The sequence below is a fragment of the Zosterops lateralis genome (assembly GCF_965231275.1).
Source record: "Zosterops lateralis genome assembly, chromosome: 9".
NCBI classification, from domain to species: Eukaryota; Metazoa; Chordata; class Aves; order Passeriformes; family Zosteropidae; genus Zosterops; species Zosterops lateralis.
The window spans coordinates 10,712,734-10,721,238 of record NC_139769.1 but is presented as its reverse complement, the minus strand read 5'-3'; positions in this window follow the sequence as shown (position 1 = coordinate 10,721,238).

The following is an 8,505-nucleotide window of genomic DNA, read 5'->3' as shown; positions in this document are numbered from 1 at the left end:
TGTACCCATGGACCTCCAGAGACACTTTCAGACATGGGGATCAGATGGCTGTGTATGAGCTGATATTAGTTCATATGCTTGGACTCTCATTTCCTCAAGTGCTGCTCCTTGTCTTAATGCATTATCTGTGCAACTTTTGGGTTAATTTTCTTACCTATCCTTGCAGCTGGGGCTAACTCAAACTTCATTCCTGACAGTCACAAGCAATTAAAAATAAATGACAGTGTCCTGGGTGCAGGACTGTCATTTAGTGTGGGTGGTGGGTGCTGATGGGCTGCAGGTACAGAGGAGCAATTAACTTCCAGACAGTTCCATGGAAAACAGCAGTGGTGTGATTCAGGAGAGCAAGGAAACTGGGGATGGGGAGCAGCTACACCAAAGGGCTGAGCAGTCTGTGTGGTTTGGAACTGTGGTTGCCTGTGGTGGATGGCTGCCCAGGCCACTTGGCTCTGCAACAGGAACACAGCTTTGCTTGTCCAGGCCCAGCAGAGCCAGGCCAGAATGAAGAGAGCAGTTGTGTTAGCAGCCAGAGATGGGTCTGTCCTGAGTCCTCTCTGGTTTTCCCAGTTCCAGCTGGATAGATGTTTCCAAACACTGTTTAACAGCTGGTGTCCACAGGAACTGGCTGAAGTGTAAATGCTCATATTCTGCCATTCTCTCTTTCATATGGAGAGGTAGCACAGGGTATCCTGTTTGGACCCTCAGCTGTCCACACACTGGGGCTGGGGCCAACCCTGCTCTTCCTCACTGATTGGAGGATGACTCCTGTGGGAGCAGAGGTCTGCAGTGCTGTCACCAGCAGGGAGAACCCCATCTTGGGCCCTCAGCACTGTGCAAAGCCTGGCAAGGGGAAGGACAGAAAAAGAGATCTTGGCTCTTCTCCCTCCCCAGTTGAAGTGGGTGAGGGGCTGCCAAGGGTTTTACAGCTGGGAGAAGAAAGACAGCGTTCATGGGAGCTGCGTGACTCCGAGCTGGTGGGCTGGGAGCCAGACACGTCAGCACCTGATGGGCCAGCACACGAGGAAGGGCTTCTTGCTCCTCACCTTCTCCAGAGGAGCCCTTTCAAGGGGTCCCAGCCCAGGGTACTGAGGTCTCTCCTGTCCCACTGCCCTGCCTCTTCTGGGCTTGACCGTTGCCTGTGTGGGGCATTGCACTGGCACAGTGTGCTGGGGAGGTTTTCCCCTGGAGCCTGGTTCATTCACTGCTACCCTGGACCATGATCACTGAGACAGCTGCTCAGGGTTCCTCCTGCCTGCCTGTGTCCTCCATTCCGTGTCATCTTGTGGGGACAGATTTGGGGGACCTGGATCAGTCCTTTGTCTATCTGTGCAGACTCTGCAAAGAAGCAGCCTCCAGTTGTGCACTGGCTGTGTGGAGGCTGCATGGATCATTCCCAGAGAGAGTGCAGGGCTAGGGTTTTGGGGTTGATCTTGGAGGCTGAACAGTCATTACCTCTCACAGCAGATCCCCACCTCTTCTCCAGGCAGGCTGGAGCCTGCCTAGAGAATCCTTCCTGCAGAAGTCACTGGACAGAAGAGCCCTTGTGCAGCATTTTTGGAGAGGTGCCTGGTATTGCTGAGACAGACTTTCCACTTCCCAGTGAACAGATGCCTGGCTATGGCTAGGCCATATGGTGTTTTGGACTCGCTGCTCTCCTAGCACAACCTGTCCTCCAGCCCTACAAGCAGGTGAGATTGCTCAGGGCTCTGATCCCTGGCAACAACTCCCTGCAGGCTGTGGGAGCTGCCAGGGGTCTGGTGCAGGGAGAGGTGCCACGGGTCCGTGCTTGGAGTGTCTGCCTCTAGAAAGTCCTACCCAGTCAGTGTGGCCTTGCTGCTGGGTCACCGTTCCAGAAGAGGTTTGGCTGTGCAGGGGGCTTGCCCTCCTGGCCTGGGATCTGAGGAAAGCACACCATGTGCTGAGGGTGAGTAAACAGCACTTCAGGTTTGCGGTCAAGGATGCTTGTGACATCCTGGGGACACCTCTGAGGCTGGGATGAAATCAGACATTGCCTGCCAGCCAACAGTCTATATCAGAGCCAGAATCTCTGGTGCTGGATTCATGATCTTACCCTTTAAGCCAGTCCTACAGGAGCTGCTACATCCTTCCTGACTTCTCCAGTAGTCTCTGCTGCTTTTCCACTTGGGTTTATTGGGTGAACAGTTGCCCAAGGCTTAGTATCAGCAGCTTTGCTCACTCAGGCCCTGTGGATTTGGGACGTGCAGGGATGAGAAGGGAGGACCTGGCAGCTTTGCCCTTTGGCAGCATGTTGCAGGGCATAAAGCCAGCCAGCCTTCCTCCTGGCCAAGCTGTAAATTTGGCCCCTTGCTCCTGTGCTCCTCTGGCTTTTCCTGTGGGCTGAGGGTTCATCCTGCTCCTACTGTGGCTGCGCTGGTAACTTGTCCTTCAGCTCCCTGTGCCCCTATGCTTGCACACACAGTGCGGTCAGCTCAGTTCTCTGGGTACTCCCTGGGCAGCTCCCCATTTCATTACTGTTAGGAGTTCATGGAAACTCCATTCCCCTCTTCCCCACTCTATCAGTCCCATGCATCCAGGAGGGCAAAGCCTGTGGAGCTGTCTGCCCTAGCCAGGCTATCCCTAGCAGTGATGGTGTGCCTGGCTGGGGTGCTCTGTGCCATGTTCTGTCCCTTGCACCTCTCTGCTATGGAGATTTCTGCAGCACAGCACAGGATCCCAAGATCCTGTGCCAGTGCAGGGCAGAGGAGCTGGTGCTTCTCCAAGCACTCTGGCAGGGACCAGCATTTCCATCTGCATAATGGAGACACTAGCACAGCCACCATCAACCCACTCTGGGATATTTTTAGGCCTGGCTGTGCTGCTGAGGGAGAGATGACAGGCTCACTCCACATCCAGACCACGCAATGCCTCTCCCAGCTGCAGCCACCTGGTGCAATGGGAGAAGCGTGGGCTGTTTCCCCAGGGAAAGTAGCACTGACCAGCTGCTGTGGCTTTGGCTTGCTGGGAGCAGCTACTGGTGCAAGATACCACCATTCTTCTCCCTCTGAACTTGTGCAGCTTCACTGCTTTTGAGAGAGCAGCCTAACGAATTCCCCAGGTTGCACTGGATCTTGACATTGAGGGTATTTCCTGGCTTGTGAAAGAAAAGGAGGAAGGAGTCTGAAGCTGTGGGACTTGAAGCATAGCAGTGATATGCTTTTGCAGATGGTCATTTGCTGTCACAGGACTGGGAAGCCCTTTCAGCTGAGGAGTTTGGCTTTTCTGCAGGGCCTGAGGCTTGGAAAGTTCTGTGGAAGAAGGTATTAAAGCTTCCCTTTTTCATCAGAGCCCTGTGTGGAGTGTAAGGAGCAGTGATTTGGAGGTGACTGGGGTAACCTGATGGAGGACAGGAGATCTGGGACAGGAGGCTGTCTCCTGTGGCCAGGCTTGTCTGAAGTTGGTCCCTCAGCACTGCTGGGGAGGACTTGCATAAAACAGGTCCCCAATGCCCTGGACACACACAATGACACAGTGCTGCTGGGAGGTGACATTGCCAAGCCATGAGCGTGTTGTGGGTGCTGGCAGAGGGGAGAACTGTCCTACACAGGGTCTGTGGCTGGGTTAGAGGGGAGCTGGGCTACGCTGGAGCAGGCTGCTCTAATCAGCTTCATACCAGGGCTCAAATACCAACCCAGATGGGTTGGACTCTGAACGCAGGACTTGTCTGGGTGACTGCACAAAGCAGTGATGGTCATCTACCCTGACCACCAGGAACCAGCCTGTTGGGGAGGGTGTCACTGGTACCAACATCTCACTGTGTTTATCTTCCCCCATCTGCACATTGGAAGGACAAGTTCAGCTGTAGGTACAAACCTCCCTCAACTGGCTACTGAGACCTGGAAAGTTCCAACCCTGAGCAGCACCTTCTGCCTGACCCTGTGGATCTGCCAGCATCCCCCACCATAGCGGTGTCTCAGGTGATGGCTGCAGAAAGTTCATATTCTCTTGGCTGTGGTATAGGGAGTTGGTTCCCATGGAGCAGGGTGAAGAAGCTCTTGGAGAGGCAGAGCTTTGTCCCCACCTTCTTGTGGCTTGGGTGGCATGGGCTGCATCTGAAAACAAGGACCTGCTGGCCTGCTGGTTCCCCATGACTCCTGGGACAGGGGCAGAGTCCTCCATTGGCTGGCAGCTCTATCTTCACTGTTTAGGATCCCACTTACTACACAAAGATACAGTGTCCCCTCAGTCCTGTTCTCACTCATACCTACCAACATAGACTTGTGTGACTTTGAGTGACGTACCTGGGGGAGTTGAGGTGTTTCAGCAGCGCCCTTCCACCTGTATCCCCTGCCTGTGGTTGGCAGCTGCCTCTTCATGGCTGTTATTAGCCCTCATCCTGCCAGCAAACAGAGCACCCAGAGGCCTTTCCCCTTGGCTGCTCTAACTCCCTGTTATGAAAAGCAGCTACAAGAATGCACAGGCTGTCACACATGCTGAATCTCCAAAACTGAGCATGTTCATGTTCCGCAGCAGAGCACAAACTCTTGGCCATATCCTGCAGCACAGTGATCAGGGCCATGCAAACTAAGCCCTCAGCCCCTGCACCCTCCCACACAGCTCCTGTGGCCCATGCCATGCTGGGTGGCTACTCTTCTTTCTGCATTTCTTGCATTTTCCCAAGAGGGAGCAGATAAGCGTCAGCACCCAGGAGTGGGGAAGAAAGGCACTAGGACATGGCAGGGCTACCTCAACTGACAGCTACCCTGCCACCCCCAGGCCAGGCAGCCCTTCTCATGACCAATGGTGAAGCACCTCCCCCATCAGCACTTCCTCCCACCACCTTCCCAGTGACTGGCACCATTTGAAGTGCTTACTGCTTTCCCTTCCTCCTGCCTCTCCTTGCCCTTGCTACTTCTCATCTCCTTGATCCCTTTCCTGAGCATCATGCTTGCCCTAGTCTCAGATGTGTAGGAGGTGGGATGCTTCAAGAGCATCTCTCTGGGCTCATGGCCCTGCACCCTGGGAGATGTTGATGTCCCTTGGTGCATCACAGGGTTTTGAGTGGGGCACTCACCCACAGGGGTGCAGCCTGTGGCTCTGCAGACAAGACATGCCCTGGGAGTTGCTTACCAGAGGCAGTGTTGCTGACCATTTCCTTTGGGCACGTGGGCAAGAGATCAGAGTGACACAAGTGGGGAAGGTTTGTAAACCTGAAGTGGACACTGACTTGGGCACTTGTGCTGCTGTGCTTATGCCGTGGGTTTTGGCATCAGCTCACTTGGGCGTGCATGGGAGAGACAAGTATGAGTAACAGAGCTGGTTGCTGGTGCATTACTTGGCTCCAGAGGCTCCAGTTCATGAGGGAGCAAGGGGGGAGGAAGTTCAGGTTGAACAGGATGAAAAGAGGAGCCCATGGCTAGTGGCCCCATCACCATAGCAGGCCAGCTGAAGGTGCACAAGGGATTGCTCCAGTACAAGTAATTATGTACTGAAGCTCCAGGCTGAAAATTATGCATTCCATTGGTCAAAATCTGGCAATGAGCACTGCTGCAGGTAGTGTAATGCCACAGAGCCAGCTCAGGCTGCTGTACCTGTCTTTAGAAAGACATGCGCATGAGCTGGAAGAGCAGGTGAACAAACTGTCCTCAGGCAAAGCCCTCCACACCTTCTCCACTATCTTCTCTGGCATGCAAGAATCAGTCCTGGCCTCCTTTTTGCTGCTGGAGCTGTTTGGACAGGAGATCAGGAGGGGTGCTTACAGGTCAGGGCAAAACAGCAAGCACATCCATGTAGCATCTCTGTGCCTGAGCCACAGATGTCAAAAAATTTAAGTCGAGATCTTAAACTTGTTGAATCTAGTTGAGATCTAAACTTATTTTACAAGCTGCTTCATAGTGAGGATGGCTGCCCCTGCAGCCTTCAGTGACCATGCTGTACTTAATTTCAGGCTTGAGTTTTTCCCATCTTCAACTTCTCACCTTTGGCTCCTGCACTTCCTTCTGCCCATACCAGTACTCTGTCACCTCTGGCAGTGAGGAGACCCTCTCCTGGGGCAGTGAAGTAGCCTGTACTTCTCACATCCTATGCAGCCTTATTTGTCTCATTTCCAACCCTTAGCTCCTTTTTTGTGGTGGTGTTGCTGCTCTGTGGAATTTCTGTGCCCGTTCTGAAGTTTGGAGAGCTGGACCAGACATCAAGTTGGCTTTGCCAGAGCTGTAGCTCTGCTTGGAAATCCCCTCCATGCCCCTCTGACTCATGGCCCTCAGAGCCAAGGTACTGTGCTGCAGGCGCATAGCAACAGTCATGTGTGGGGACAGCTCTTTTTCAGCTTTTTTCCTTAATTTCACCTCACACTCCCACTTCTAGGGAGATTCTCCACCATGCAGTACAGCCTGTCTTCTCCATTCCCAAGAGCCTTCCTTTGCAGCCCATCACTCTGCTGTGGGCTGTTGTCATTTACCCAGGCCATTCCACTTATGCTTTAGCAGCAAGCAGCCTCTTCAGTGTTTTATCAGCTCCAAATGTAAACCTTCATCTTGTCATCCAGACAATTGATATTAGGACATATTAAATGGACCAGGGGTCACTTTGGGTCTAGGTAGACTTCCAGTTGTTGATGTCTACCCATTTAGCCTTGGCTCACTGACAGATTTCAGAATGTAGCTGTTAATACATGTAGTTGTTAATCTACTTGAGTCTTATTAATTCTTTATAATACGTTTATAATGAAAATCCTACAGCATTATTGAAAGCAGTGGAGAAGTCAAAGTGTTCTCTTAAGATGCTCCTGCTCTCAGCCGCCAGAACTTTTCTTGTGCCCAGGGAAGATTTCCCTGTGTAACAGCCTCAGGATGCCCTTAGCTATGCTTTTACCTACCCAGTGGTAGTCTGGGACTCTCTGCCATTTCTCTGCCCATTGCTTTGACCCTTTAGATTATGCTGGCCTCCTACCAGCTATCATTAAAAATTAACACGTGTTTGGGAGAGTCTGTGATCAAATAATCAAATTGTTTGCAAATTACTTGGGCCTGTAGCATGAGTGTGGCCAGTTTGGGGAGCTGCAGCCTCTCCTTGTGCTACTGCTTTGCCAAATTCCCTCCTCTCTGTGACAGCACATGAGATGGAGTCACTCCTGCCATTCCTGTTCAGAGGAGGCAGTGACTGGATGGCGCCTGCTTGCCTCACCCAGGATGCTTTTTAGTAGAATCATTCCTTCCTTACAACACATTCATTTTGAGTCACCCAACTCTTCCAGCTGTTATTATGGTTTGAAAGGAGATGGGATAATGGCTGTTTGGAGAGCTCAACATGAACCCATTGAGGTTCATGGCATCACAGTTCTAACCATCTCTGAAATTCAAGTTTATTCAACAATCATCTCAGAAACTCAAGGACAACACTCCTGGCTTTGGAGAGGCAGCCCAGCCACAGCTGGAGCTGGGCTCATTCAAGGTTCCTGCAGCACTGGCGTGAAGAAATGCACTGTGATATCCAGTGTGGGCTGAGCAGGATTCCCTATTTCACACCCAGATCTCAGGTAGGCTTCACTGAGGAGGCTGCTGGGGGGAGGTTATTTTAGCTGGTTTCTAAAGGAGTAGAATTAAAGATGGAACCTTTGTATAGCCTATTATTTTAAAGAGACTGTGTTCATGGTGTGCAGCTTGGTAACTAGTCAGTGCATAGATTCTACAGTGACCATTGCCACTCTGAACAGGATGGGTAAAATATTAACAGTTATTGCAAAATATTTCCTAGAATATTCCAGTCAAACCAGCCTGAATTCCAGCAAGCATTGCTTGGTTCTGTGCTGTCCTCTCTTTCATGGCACAGTAACCTACTGGGAGCAGGACATTTGCTACTGGACAGCTCACCAGGGCTCAGCAAATCTTCCTAAGGCCTGCCAAGCTCAGCTCCCTAAGCCCCCCTGCAAATATAACAACCATGACATCCGTGATTCTAGGACAGGGAGCGAGTGAGGAAGGTGTGTGGGAGTGGAGATGTCCCCAAGCACCAAGCTCCATTCATCGGTTCCTGGATGTGCAGCTGAGATACAGGTGGTTCTAACCTGCTCCAGCAGGGGGTCTGGAAAAGATTAGAGACAATCCTGCCTGAATGGTTATTCTGATGCTGTGGTAGAAAGGACTAATGCAGCCCTTTAAGACAGAGAATAGGAAAAGCAGATTAAATCCCTGTGTCAAAGTATTAGGGAGGCTCATTGTGGGATTCTCTATCTTGAAAAGGATTCAGGAAAATCAGAGAGGCTCTATAGAGCAGAAATGCAAAAAATGGCTTGAGGGTGGGAGGAAAAGCCTGGCAGAAAGAGAATTAAGCAACTCAGTATATTTAGCTTTTCAGAAAGATGGATGAGAGGGGGTTTGCTTGCAGCATATGTGTAGTGTCACAAAGAGAAAATGCCAGGCTCTGAAAGGCTCTTTAATCAAGCAGAAGACAGAATAAAATGGTATGTCTGCAAGCTGAAGCCAGACACAGGGAGGTGGGATGCTCTTCTGAACGTGAGGGACTCCTGAAACAGACCCAGAAAAGTGG